We start from the raw sequence: 14,444 nt of genomic DNA, 5'->3' as shown, positions 1-14,444 counted from the left end.
GTTAATTTTCAATTGAGTGATTGTTCCTTGCTTGCAGTGTCGCTTCTCTAGGTTAAGAAAGTATTTAGTATTTTTCTCACCTTCGTTATACCATCGAGACTTAGATCTTATAATAGCTCCTTTTGTTTGGTATTCAATTAGGGTTTCATGTTCGCGTCTTTTCATGTCCAATTCCATCCACAAATCTTGGGAGTTATTTGCAAGGGTATTAGCAATTCGTCCCTCGAGGGTTTTTATTGATTTTTCAATGTCATCCTTCTTTTGCTTAATATTTTCCTTTTTTGATTTTTCCATACTTCATTGATGCTTCTCTAATTTTCATTTTTATCATTTCCCACAATAACCCAGGTGTGACAGTGTTATCTTGTGCATATTCGTGCTTAGTTTGAGTTATAGCTGCTTTAATTTGGTTTACATATTCTTCATCCTTTAGAAAAGAGGTGTTTAATTTCCAAAATCCTCGTCCTCGTTGGTTATTGTGCAGAGATAATTGCAAGGTGATCATTGAATGATCTGTTTTGTAACCTGGGACAATGTCTGCTTTGGTGGTGTTATTAGAGATACAATGACTTACGAGAAAAAAGTCAAGTCTACAATGTATTTCTGGGTTTCTTTGCCTCCATGTGAAGTGTCGTAATCCAGGGTTTTGGACTCTCCAGACATCTATCAAGTCAAACTCACCGGAAAAGCTATTTATAACTTCCAACGATCTTTTATGTGTTCTTGCTAGTCCGCCTTTTTTATCCTTCTCAACGTCCAGCACTAAATTGTAATCCCCTCCTATTATAATCTCATCGCACTTGAGATCGTCTAAATGTTGAAAAACAGAAGTAAAGAAAGTGGGATTGTCATCATTTGGTGCGTATACGTTTATCAAAGTCAGTTGTTTCCCGTTTGTAGTCATGTCACAAACTAGAAAGCGTCCCCCGGGATCAGAATATGTTCGCGAAATTTGGAAAGAGAAGTTATTGTTAAACAATATAATAACACCTGCCTTTTTACTAGTGCCACAACTGAAAAGAGCTTGGTACCCCCATTCGGCCCGCCAATCATGCATATTGTTTTCCGTACAGTGAGCTTCTTGGATGAAATAAATTGATAACTGCTTTTTTCGAAGCCAGTTAAAGAATTCCTGTCGCTTAGTCTTGTCTCCTAAACCCCTAGCGTTTATTGAACCGATTCTAAGTTCCATTCCTTTTGTTATTATTAAGACGAGAGAGGAATTTAACAGTTTTCACCCCAAGGTTTATGATAGGGTAAATTATTCTGATATGTGTCTCTGAAATGTAGCATACCCATTTAGTGCAAAGTAAAGCGTACAAACGACTGTAATAATAAAGAATAAAGTGCATCACAGATAAACTGAAAGGGAGCAAAGAACCTTGTGTATACCAACAGAAAGACATATACTAAAACTGATAAACTGATAAAAGGGACAAAAGATAATTTGTTGCGGGAAAAGTTCGTATCTCTCAGTTGCTTTGCAAATTGTAGAGACGCTCTCCACCAGCCGTGAAACATTCCAAAACAGTTATAAGTTATCTAGATCTTCTTCAGAAAAAATTCTTACGGGGGCGCCTTCAGGCGAGGTTTTAATGTACATCTTACCGTCCAACGTCCAAACACTAGTAAGCGTTCCTTCCTGCCTTCGTTTGTTGGCTTTTCCGACCATCCTTCTCCTGTAAGCAGTAAGGTTCTCATTAACAAAAATTCGGTGCTGTTGTCCAGAGGAAGCGTAACTTGGAAAAAGATCCGAGATTTTAACATGCTTTAATTTAACGCGTTCCTTGTAAATTTTGGACTTTACCTTGTGACTGCAAAATTTAACTATAATAGCCGTGCCCCTCCTCAGCTTGTGAGAAATCTCGATGTCCTCGGGCTCTACAGTTATGTTCAAAGCTTCGGCCACTTTAATGACTGCCGTATCCGTATCCGAATATGCATTTTGTGGTATTCCGTGTATTTCTAGCGAGTTCTTTCGCGTGTATTGTTCCAAATCGTCGAAAGCAGACCACAATTGTTCAGTTTCTTCCTTCTGCTCTCTAAAGTCATCTTTCACCGCTTTCAGCTCTCTCCTCGTTTCCTCCAGAAAATCTTTTAAGGTCTTGTTTTCGTTCTTCGTCTTTAGCAAGGAGTCCTTCAGATCATTGAGTTCCTTCTCATTCAAATTTGCGGAGTCTTTTAATTCTTCAATTTCCTTCCTAAGTTTTAGATTTTCGGTGAGTACCGCCGCTATTTGGATCTGAATATCCACCAATAACTGCTTGATTTCGAGGAGGCTTGGCTGTTCTTGTTCGTTTATCTTGTGTATAGATTCTTCAATTCCTGCACCATTGTCAGCGGCCATATTGGCCGTCTTCTTCGCAGTACTTGTCTCGGCTTCTTCTACCGAGCCACGATCGCCTCTCTTATTTTTCTTTGCGGGCATTATCGTTTGCAAAGGCGCATTTCTTACTCTAGAATATTTATACTATAATTTGAGAGGCTCTTTTGCTTAAGGAAGAGTTTCCACAAAATCAGGAAAGGCTTAAACCACAGGAACACAAAAATGAATAAGAGAAGTCCAAGGTTGATGCGCTGACAGGCACTCTAATCTGAGTCGGACCATAGAGGAGATCACAGATGAGAACCATGCGATGGTCTCAACATCTGTTGGTTGTGAACATTACGTTAGCATTTCATCATTTGTTGACAAACATATGCTTAAACCAGGCTGCACTGTGCTGCTAAACCACGACGTACATGCTGTTGTTGGTGTGCTGTCTGATGATGCTGATCCTATGGACACTGTGAGACACACTTTTGCTTGAGGAAGAGTTTCCACAAAATCAGGATAGTCTTAAACCACACGAAGAGAAAAATGAAGAAGAGAGGTCCAAGGTTGATGAGCTGAGAGGCACTTCAATGTCGGTGTAGGTAAAGTCACACATGACAACCATGCGATTGTCGGACATCTGTTGGTTGTGAACATTACGTTAGCATTTCATCATTTGTTGACAAATATATGCTTAAACCAGGCGGCACTGTGCTGCTAAATCAAAACGTACATGCTGTTGTTGGTGTGCTGTCTGATGATGCTGATCCTATGGACACTGTGAGACACACTTTTGTTGATTGTGAACATTACGTTAGCATTTCGTTATTTGTTGACAAACATATGCTTAAACCAGGCTGCACTGTGCTGCTAAACCACGACGTACATGCTGTTCTTGGTGTGCTGTCTGATGATGCTGATGCTATGGTGACTGTGAGACAATCCTTTGCTTAAGGATAGTTTCCAAAAAATCATTAAAGGCTTAAACCACAGGGAAAAAAATGAGGAAGAGAGGTCGAACTTTGATGAGCTGAGAGGCACTCCACTGTCGGTGGGAACATTTAGAGGAGATCACAGATGAAAATCATACAGTTGTCTTAACCTCTGGTGTTCTGAACATTACGTTAGCATTTCGTTATTTGTTGACAAACACATGCTTGAACCATGCTTCATTGTGCTGCTAAAGCACAACGTGCATGCTGTTGTTGGTGTGATGTTTGATGATGCTGATCCTATGGTCACTGTGAGACTCTCTTTTGCTTGAGGAAGAGTTTGAACAAAATCGGGAATAGTTTAAACCATCGTCTTCTTCTTCTTCTATTTTTACGCCAAAGATCTCTCAGGATCCGTAGCCGCACTCTGATTCTGGATCATTCTTAATTCTCTCATCTCAGCAAGTCTAATGGCTTGCAATGGCTTACTGCGTGTCCACTCACAGATGTCCTTTATCCAACTCCTCCGTGGCCTACCACGCCCTCTTTTTCCAGGGACTCGTCCATGCATGATGGTGTTAGCCAACCTAAGCTGACTGGGATGTCTTCTGACATGGCCGAAGAATTTCATTTTCTTTTCCTGCGCAGTTTGGATAAGGGGTTTCTGTACTCCACCTAAACCCACCACCTGTTCTTTCACTGACTCATTCAGTGTGCGCCTGTCCCTCCAAGAGATGCCCAGTAATCTTCTATGGCACCTAAATTCAAGTGCATTGATCTTCTTTAAAATCTAATCGCTGTATGTCCAGGATTCGCATCCGTAGAGTAAAACAGAAATCACAATCGATCGTAATAATCTCAGTTTCACCCCGAAGCTAATTTTTTGGCTTTTCCACAATTTATCCATTTTGATTAAAGATGAAATGGCCATTGCTACTCGTATCTTTACTTCATTTGTCGATCTACCTGTATCAGACATATTACAACTCAAATATTTAAACTGTTAGACTTACTCCACCTGCTTCCCAGACAACTTATCAGGTGATCTTGATGTTTCAGCTGTTTTACATACTCTTCTCTGCACTTATATCCATTCCGAATCTCGTCGACTCTGTGTTCAGTCTATTGGTAAGGGTCCTGTATTTCACTGCTGTTGTCTGTGATTGAAGCAATGTCATCAGCGAATCGAAGGTTATTCACCAGCAGACCTCAAACACAAACGCCACCTGTGGACTCTTCGACTGATCTGCTTACAATCTCCTCCAAAAAGACATTGAAAAGACTTGGCGACAAAACACACCCTTGTCTCACCCCAACACTACATGGGAACTTCTCGCTAAATTTCGGTCCGACCCTCACTTTGCTTGTTGACTTCGTATAAAGTTGCTCAAGTGCTTTCATAATGTTCTCATCTATACCATATTTTCTCAGCGCTGCCCATATAGCATCATGCCATACCCTATCAAATGCTTTCCTGTAATCGACGAAATTTAAGAATACTTTTGAGTCGTGTTCGGTGTACTTTTCGCACAATATTCTGAGATTGGTTACTTGCTCCGCTGTGCCCCCTCCCGCTCTAAAGCCTGCCTGGAAATTATCCAACAGAGATTCCACAGTTGGTGCAATTCTCTTTTGAAGGATCTTTAACATTACTTTGCTAGCATGACTGATAAGTGCAATTGTTCTTTGGTCAGCACACTTAAACGACGCCCTCTTTGGGAATGGAATCAGGATTAACGTTGTCCAGTCTTTAGGCAAAATTCCCGTTTTTAGAATCTTGTTGCAAATATCCTGCAGTATCTCTATGACTTCCTCTCCACCATAATTCAGGAGCTCTCCTTGGATGTTATCCACCCCAGGGGATTTGTTGTCTTTTAGACTTCTCACAGCTTCTTTGAACTCTGCCTTAATCATCGGCGGAGCTGTTTCACATGGTACTGCAGCACTCTTCAAGATGTCCAGTATTGTGTCATCCTTATCAGTTTGATAATTGTACAGCTCCTCACAATACTCTTTCCATCTCCCTAGAACATCTTCAACGTCATTTAACATCTTCCCATCCCTGCCTTCAATGATAGTTGTTGCGTTTCTGTTCTTGTCTTCAGTAAGCTTTTTGACAGTCGCATAGGCTTGCTTTGGATTTCTATGAAGATTATTCTCAATAATCTCGCATTTCTCGTTGATCCACCTTTCTTTTGTATTTCTTATGTCTTTCTTAACAGCTTTGTTTGCCTCCTTATACCTTTCCATGTCTCCATCACTCAAATTTCTTTTTTCCTTTCAATTTCCTTCTGTTGTCGCATTTATCTAACATTTCGGTCGTGATCCATGGCCTCTTTGCAGTCTTCTTTTACCAATGGCTGTTGCTGCAGCTTCATTCATGACTTCTTTAAATTGGTCTGTTTGTTCATTCACATCGCTTATAAGTAACAATGGTGCAAATTTGCCACCTATTTGTGCTTGAACTGTTCGTCAATGTTGGGGTCTTTCGCCTTTTCAACGTCGTACATGATACAAACTGCCTTTTCTTTACGCTTTTTCAATAGTTTAATTTTTATCGTTATCTTCATCAAAATCATGATCACTCCCAACATCTGCTCCAGGAAAGGTTCTGGTACCCTTCATTTGTATGCAACATTTTAATTTGTTGCTAACCATTATGAAATCAATTTGATAGCTCTGGCCGTTTGGAGCATGCCATTAGTTACCATCCTTGATCGTTTTATGTTTAAATAGTGTGTTAGCAATCACTAACTTGTTCCTTTCTGCAAACTCTTAATTGCTTTCTCTCCTCTTTCATTGGTTGCTCCTATACTGTACCCGCCTGCGACACCTTTCCAATTTGGCATGGTGTTACCACCAATCTGTGCCTTCCAGTCCCCAGTCACTATCAGTCACTTGTTTGAGTTCTCAATATCTTCCTTTAGTTCGTCATAGAAGGACTCAATTTCTTCTTCTGTGAATGATGATGTTAGCGCATAGATCTGGATAATATTGAGATTGTGGGGTTGCGCAGCAATTCTAATCTGAATTATTCTGCAAGATATAGGGTTGCACTCAAGACTGATCTGGTGGTGTTTTTCTTCACGAGAAATCCCACTCCTCTTTCGTGTCTCTTTGGTTCTCCACTCCACCAAATCTTGTCTCCGTTATCTAGCTTTGTTTCACCAACTCCAGTCCACCGCATCTTGGCTAATCCAAGGATATTATAATCATAGTTATCCATTTCGATCTGAAGTTGTTCGAGCTTCCCCTTCGCAAAAAGAGTTCTAACATTCCACGTACCCACTGTAAAGCACTTCTTAACAAGATTCTTATGCAGACTGGAATCAGTAGCTAACTTATCACTGCAGTCCTGATCACCCTCAACGGCAAGCGCGGCCATTTTTAAGGCGTGCTCCAACCGATCCGGTATGAGAGTACTCCGTTGATCCAGCATCATTGTGTTTCAAAGGGCAAAGGGCCCCGGTGGTGCCCATCTCCTCTCCCGGTGTGGATGGCCGTTGGCTCCTAGGAGCTCATCTGCCCTTTGACAGATTTTGTTTTTAGTTCTGCTGGGTATCGTCCACACACCCTCCTCCACCTGACTGACTAGACAGGGGTGGGGGGCCAGTTTAGTCACCGACCACCCGACCATGCGACAGGTAGTTCCGGGCTACATGGTACCGGTAGCAACCCATATCGGCACCCCTGACTCACGGAAGAGAAAAGTGAGGAAGAGAGGTCCAAGGACCAACAGATTTGAGGCTCCTGTTCCAGCTCTCATTAGGCCGGGTCGTATAATTTCCCCTTCCTGATGAAAAAGCCAAGCGCCGGATTTTTATCATCCACACTGGACGAACGACACTCGTAGAAAACGTGAATCTAGAGGAGTACGTAATGGGCAAAGCACGATTTGTCAGGGGTTAGACTCTTTGGCTTTACATGCCAGCATTGAATTTGCTCTTTCCGATGTAAAAACTAAGCGCCAATCAAAGATGTTTGCTGTCTAGACTCCCCCTGCGGGCCTAAGCAAAAATTTGCCTAGATTTGTGATCCTCGGGATTCGGTTTGGACACTCTTCCAGATCTGGTGACGACTTGTCTTAAGATGTGCCTCTACAACTCGTATGTGATGTCTTATTTTACTTACTGTTCTGCGATCTGGAATAATTGTAATGAGTCTGATTAGCAGAAGCTGGAAAGGCTTAATGTGAGAGCTCTAAGGTGTTTCTACAACAAACGGGTACCCTTCATGGTGATAATGACTACGGCTTAACTTTGTCCAATCGTCGCCTACAGGACATTGCCATATTAATTTTTAAAGCATTTAACGGTATGTTACCGGGATATATAAGTGACTTGTTCGTCGTACGTAATAATGTGAAGTGCTTGAGAGGTACCCACGTAAGAAAACTACAAACTTTGGCCTAAAATCTACAACTTTTATTGGTGGAATTCTATACCGGATAAATTACGTTTCAACGAAAAGAATTTAAGAAGGCTGTGAGAGAACTACATCTGTAATGTACAGATTTCTATGATTCATTGTAATGGATTGGGATTGTTTATTTACTGATACAGTTAGAATGTTAGTTATTAATTGATCATTTATATATACATATACAATTTTTATTTTATTTATTTATTTATTTATTTATTTCACTTTTCTCGGCATATTAGCATGTCTTTGCTAGGGGCGTAATCAGCCTCATCAACCCGAGTTGAAATAAAGTTACTTACTTACTTACAACGGGAACAGAGCCCACGGGTGCCTTGGAGTAGGAGTTAGCTGACACTTACGGACTGACATTCATTCATTGTAACGGGAGACTTTTCAGGAGCTGCAGAAGTGCTGAATTTCTCAGGCTGAGTTTGGGAAGCTGCTGGAGCGCTGGATTTCTGAGACCCATCTTGCTTAGCATTTGGACATGGAAATGAGGGTTCCGATAACTCTTGGGGAATGGATTCTGGAACAGCCAAGAGATGTCGGCGGTTTCTACAAAATTCTTTTCCTCCCACTTCAACTACGTAAGATCGCGGGTACGAAGTGGTTTAGCATGGCGGTCGTCATACGTCTTTTGCTGTAGGCACTTGGACTCTAAGCGTGAAGACACTTGTTCGGTATTTAGTGACCTGGGAACAAGCAGTGTTCTGGATACAGGAAGAATACATCTGGTTCGCCTAGACAACAAACACTGCGCAGGGGAGCCAAGGACGTGATCTCTTGGAATGTGTCTCGGGTTGACTAGGCCAAGGAAGGGATCTGAGTCATCCTTACTGCATTTCTCGAGGAGACCTTTGGCTTGTTTCAACGCGTTTTCCACCAGCCCATTGGATTGAGGGAAATGAGAACTGCTTTTGACGTATTGAAAATCAGTTCCATTCGTTGGCAAACTGTTTAAATTCTCTAATGTAAAGTAAAGTAAAGTAAAGTAGACCTTATTTAACGTCGATAACTCGTAACAGTAACTTTTAATCACTGACAAACCTGAGGTCGACGGTGCGCTCATTTTACTCCCCCCACTCCATCAGTGCTCCGTTTTACGGGTATTTAAAGCTACGTAGCTACACGGAAAGGAAAGGAGTCGAAACAAGGATGCGAGATCCAGGAATCGAACTCAGGACCTCTTGCACCAAGGCCGCGCACTAACCGACTGTGCCATCCTTGCTCTCTACTGGAAAACTGTGGGCTATTGTCGGTCAACAACCTAAAGGGAATACCATCAACAGCAAACTGTTGCTTCATCTTCTGAATAACAGTTCCTAGCAGACGAGTTCTGCAGGGAATTCATTTTAAACCAGCCAGAGTACGAGTCGACAAGAACAAGGTACTGCATCCCACTTCAATCAAAAATGTCTGCGCTCACGAGAGACTATGGAAGATCTGGGATTGGATGGATCAGGAGAGTCTCTTTCTGCTGGTGCGGTTTAGGGCAGTTGCGTGGCTTGCACAAAGCTATTGCTGAATCTATGTCAAGAACTATAGAAGGCCAATAGACGGTATCTCCAGCCAATATCTTGGTTGTGTCAGCCCCTGGGTGCTACTTGTGGAATTGTTCAAGATAGTCCCTGTGCAACAATTCTGGAACCCCTTCAGGATGATTTCGTTGTCAACAAGCAACTCGTCCCTTATTGAAAAGTATGGCCTTACGTCAGGGGTTAGACTCTTTGGCTTTGCAGGCCAACCATCTTGAAATGCATCCCTTTCTGCAAAACAGGATCTTGGAGTGTGTGTCGCTGAAGCTCGGCCACACGCGCAGGAGAGATTGGCACAAAGCACAAAACTTCAAGCTGATCGTTACTGTTTGTGATAGTCTCACCTGTGATATGGGCATGAGACAATGCATCTTCTACATAAAGCTCAGTTCCTTTCTTGTAAACAAATTTCAAATTATACCTCTTCAGCTGCAGTAGCAAACGTTGAAGACGAGCAGGGGCAGAGTGAAGAGGCTTGTTCATAATTGTAACCCACTTTATTTAAATCTCTCGGGTACAATAAATATTATTGTTGTTGTTGTTGCCCCAGGGAGTTTGGGAGGGGAAAAGCGGTTTGTCAAAGCACATGGCTTGACCTCAACACACACCAAGGATTTTGCATAAGCATTGTTTTTCTTTTCTCTTGGGACCATTGTAAGTGCCAAGAGAAACTGGAAACAATGTGAGTGGCCTGTGATTAGTAACCATGGACAGCTGTTTCGGCCTTGTTGGACCTCATCAGCATAGCATAGTCAACGTACCAGGCGGGTGTTTTAGGCATCCCTTTACAGTGATTACCAGTCATGCACCCCTCAACGATTTTTTTTTCGACATGGAATTTGGGTAAACGTCAATCAAATGTTTCCATGACAAATTTGACTGCCGCCAAGTGAACAGGACTATATTGTCATAGAAACATTTGATTGACGTCTGCCGAAATTTAGTTTTTATAAAATAAGAGAAACTGTTGGGGAGCGCATTTCACTGATAACCGCTGTAACTGGCAGCTCCACATACAACAAATGTGGTAAGGTGGGTTGGTGTTATGGTGTATCACCTTGATTTTTGTGTTGTACGAAGACCTCGGAACGATGTTTTTGATTCGCTGGGGCATGACTCATGTAAAGCAAAATAGGCGACGTTCCATGTAGTATCCAACCCCCACCCCAACCCCCTCTTCAAATCGATATGCTAATTCCTGCCATTTGTTATTGTTATTTGTTGCTATTGTAGTTTTGTAGTTTTTTTTTGGTGTGGAAAAAGTGATCCCTACCAGTGAATTTTTATGCCAAAAAAATGTTCCTACTCATGAGTTAGCCTGAATTTCAGTCGCCTCTCTCCCCGAATGACTTAGCGAGTGAAGGAGGCCGCTAAAAATTAAGGCCAACCATCAGTTTAAAGCTTTTTAATTAGAGCTAAGATTTTTGCAGCTGCCTCTAACGACAAACAGTGCAACATTTGTATAAAGGCTTGTGGTCAGTCTTGATGATGGCTTCCCGACCATAGATGTAATCATGGGACTTTCTGCATGCCAACGTCGCGGCGAGAAGTTCTTTTTTGGTTTGCGCATAACGAATCTCCGTTTCCGTCATTGAACGAGAGGTATAATCCCCAGGACAATCATTCTGAAGACAAGCACCACCAAGACCACTATTTGACAGATCAACAGACAGCTTGACAGCGGTTAGGAAATATCAACCTTTAGGGCTTTAAAAGCTTGCCGCTGGGACGTTGCCCAATTCCAGTAGCTATCATTCCGAGGCGGCTGCCGAAGAGGCGCAGTCTTTTTCACTGAGATCACTGATAAACTTGTGGAGGTAGTTTATCATTCCAAGAAAACGACAAAGTGCTTCTGGACAGTCGGGTGGTGGCATTTCTTTCATGGTTTTAATTTTATCTTCATCAGGCTTGAGACCATTCTTAGCGAACTGGTGTCCCACATAAGATACTTGTTCGAGACGAAACTTGCTTTTCTTTGGAGTTAGTGTCAAATCGATTTCTCTCCCTCTTTGAAGAACTTTCTTGAGATTCGCATCATGGTCGGCCGTTCCCTTGCACATGCCCCATACCAGAAGGTCATCCACAATGATCTCACTGGGGTAACCATCAAAACTCATTTCTATCGCTCGCTGGAAAACGTCTGAACCTGAGGTGATACAAAACGGCATACGAAGAAACATGTACTTTCCAAAATGAATACAGAACGTGGTAAGAAGTGAGGACTGATCATTGCCAAGTCTTATTTGCCAAAGCCACTCTGCGTCCAAGGTCGAGAATACTGCCCGTGCATTGGGCATAAGCGAGGTAACATCTTTAAGAAACCAAATGAAACCTGACTTTCACAACTGTACGAACTGCGGTGGCGTTCATGCACCGATGCAAAAGTCTTCAATGCCGTAAGTTGAATCATTTCAAAAAAAGTGTCAGAAGTGTGTCGTTCCAGACACACTAGTACTCGGCAATATTCGAGCGGGTACGACTTCAATTCCAAGCATCACGTTAGTAAGATTTTTCCACAATTCCCTGCCGAACAAGACGAAAATTTGTTTGTAATTGATGCGGTCACCGGGTCCCCGAAATTTAAAGGGGCTAGGTCACGCTATTTTAGGTCAAGTTTAATTTTCTTAATTATGAGCTATAAACGAAAAATTGGCAGAGCAAGAGTCTTTCATTCGCAAAATCACGGCCACATAACAACTGAATGATTTTTCAGCTTTGTAAATGTTATTTTGATACAGACTGATATAAATTTGAGAAAAGGTGGGCCGACGTTTTTCAAATTTACCCAAATTCACTCCATTTCAATCCTCTCCAGTTTTGTCCATCCATGTCCGTTCTTGGCTTCCCTGTGTTTTGTTAGAGTTCTTCTATAGTTTTGAATACTTATTTTGATATTTTAGTTAATTCTATGACCATTCGATCAATGCTGAAATTGCCTAAAATTGCGTGACCTAGCCCCTTTAATCACAGGCGTGAAATTTACTGCACAATGCAAATTAATGGCCAGCAAGTAGAGTTGAAAGTCGACGTTGGTGCCAAATGCAATGTTGTCCATCTGGATCTGTTCGCAAGGCTCTCTCGAGGCAACAAATTTAAACCAATTGAAGTCAGTGCAGCTTGTCACTTATGGAGGTGACACATTTCAATTGCCGTTTTTAAACATAACAAGCCGTAATTTGGAATTTTATGTTGTTGACTGACCAGTCACACCTTTGCTTGGTCTCGTGGACTCTCTGAGCATGAATCCATTGAAGTTTAACTACGATGTTCTCGGGGTTGACACAGTTGATGTCTTTCGCGCTGCTATACTTGATGAGTACAAAGATTTTTTCGCGGATGACCTCGGTAGTCTTCTATAAAATAAAACTGGTCTCTGATGATATTCCTTTGTTAGACCACCGCGAAGATTGCCTTTTGTCATGAAAGAAAGTGTCAAGAGAGAGCTCGATAGAATGGTTCGAATTGGTGCGATTATTCCAGTGTCGGAACCGACCGAGTGGGTTTCGCAAATGGTGGCTGCCGAGAAGAAAGATGGAAGTATTCGCATTTGTATTGATCCAAGGGATCAGCTTTGAGCTTTGAGAAGACCTCGTCATCCAACTCCTGACACCATCAACTTTGTTCCGTGATTTAGTTTATTTTCCTTTTTTAGGAAAATTAATAAATTTCGACTTTAGCAAAAAAAAAAAAATAAAAGAAGCTTAGTAACTGTACCAGGAAGAGTGGACATGCATAGTTTTGTATTTTCAGTTTTATTTAGGTTTCTTCTTTTTTTTTTTTTTTTTTTTTTGGGGGGGGGGGGGGGGGCGGGTTCATTGTTTTTGTTTTCTTTCTTCATTAACTTGTATTAAAGTGTACTTGTTATGAGGAGGGATGAAGAATGCCATCATGTACTTATATATAGCCTTGCACCTTATTGTTGTACCACACCTTGCATATTTTATAAGGCCACGTTTTTGCTAGTTTTTAATGTATACTTATAGTGCAACTGTATTCGAGGGCGTTGGTCACCACTCCCATTAAATGCTACTCCCTTGTTCGTTTACCTTCTTGTTCGTCTGTATGATCGACAGTACATGCACCTCGTGTACTGGGAGCACGTCATGTAGTATATGTACCTCAAGTATAGAGTAATACCATATATGGAAAACATATAGGAAGACTTTATGGGAAGTTAACATGGATTATATATGCTCCGAACAGCCACCAGGGTAGTACGTCATGTAAGACCCGATTATTATGTTCCGGACCACATCCAGGTACAGGAGCTGTTGTGGCCATAGTGCCTGTTTAAAATCTAGAAAATCTAGTTCTAGAAGAAACTACTCACCTACAAAAGGACGGGAGGGGCGGGGCACAAGAACGGCTAGGGAAAGGATTGAAACGCGAAATACTTGACAACAATGGAGCGCTGAAATTACAAGAGCTCCTGAACGCCCTGGGGCCGGTTGATCGAAGCCTGGTTAAGAGTTATCAAAACCTATAGGTTTCCATGGTATTTAACGCTGGTTGGCGCTAACCATGCTTCGAGCGACCCGGGCCAGGCCGCCATTGTCTCGCGTTTAACCCTGCCTAAAAAGCGTTTTTGCAACAACTGGTCACGTGACCTCTTTTTCACGTACATGATGATTCTGCTGAGTAAAAGGAAATTAGTTTTCGAGAAATAATGAGCAGCTTAAAATATGCTATAAATGCCGATTTTCGTAAGTATATCGTTTAAACTGGTGTGTTTAAACGGAGCAGTTTAGATAAGTCACTCATCTCCTCTAACAAATGACACAAACATGAGACAAATTGAATTATCTGAAAACGCCTCAGGAGGAGCCAAATATTCTTAAAGGTGGTTATAGACTACAATTATTACAGCTACCATAGTAACTATCGATCCTTTCAGCAACTACTGCAGCCAATAAGGCACTACAGCTACTGCAGTCACTACATCTACTAAATTACAGCTACGATTACGACGGCTAAAATAGTTACTTCAGCAACTACAGCTAAATACGGTACTACGGCTACTCTAATTATTTTGATAATTCAAAATGTGGTTGTTTCAAAATGTGATCACTGACCCGAAGAGAGGACCTGAATAAAGTTATTCCAAATATGGACTTCATTCATGCAGATCGATGTTGAACGAAGGAATAACAAGAAGATCTTTCAGATCTTAAAACCGCGCTTTGAAAATTTATCTGTTTTCTTACCACTTTAGTCGCAACGTAGACAGTCATTCCAAAGCAG

This window comes from Montipora capricornis, chromosome 6 (genome assembly GCF_036669925.1).
Source record: "Montipora capricornis isolate CH-2021 chromosome 6, ASM3666992v2, whole genome shotgun sequence".
In the NCBI taxonomy this organism is placed as follows: Eukaryota; Metazoa; Cnidaria; class Anthozoa; order Scleractinia; family Acroporidae; genus Montipora; species Montipora capricornis.
The sequence above is the reverse complement of the archived record's forward strand: the minus strand, read 5'-3'. Positions refer to the sequence as shown.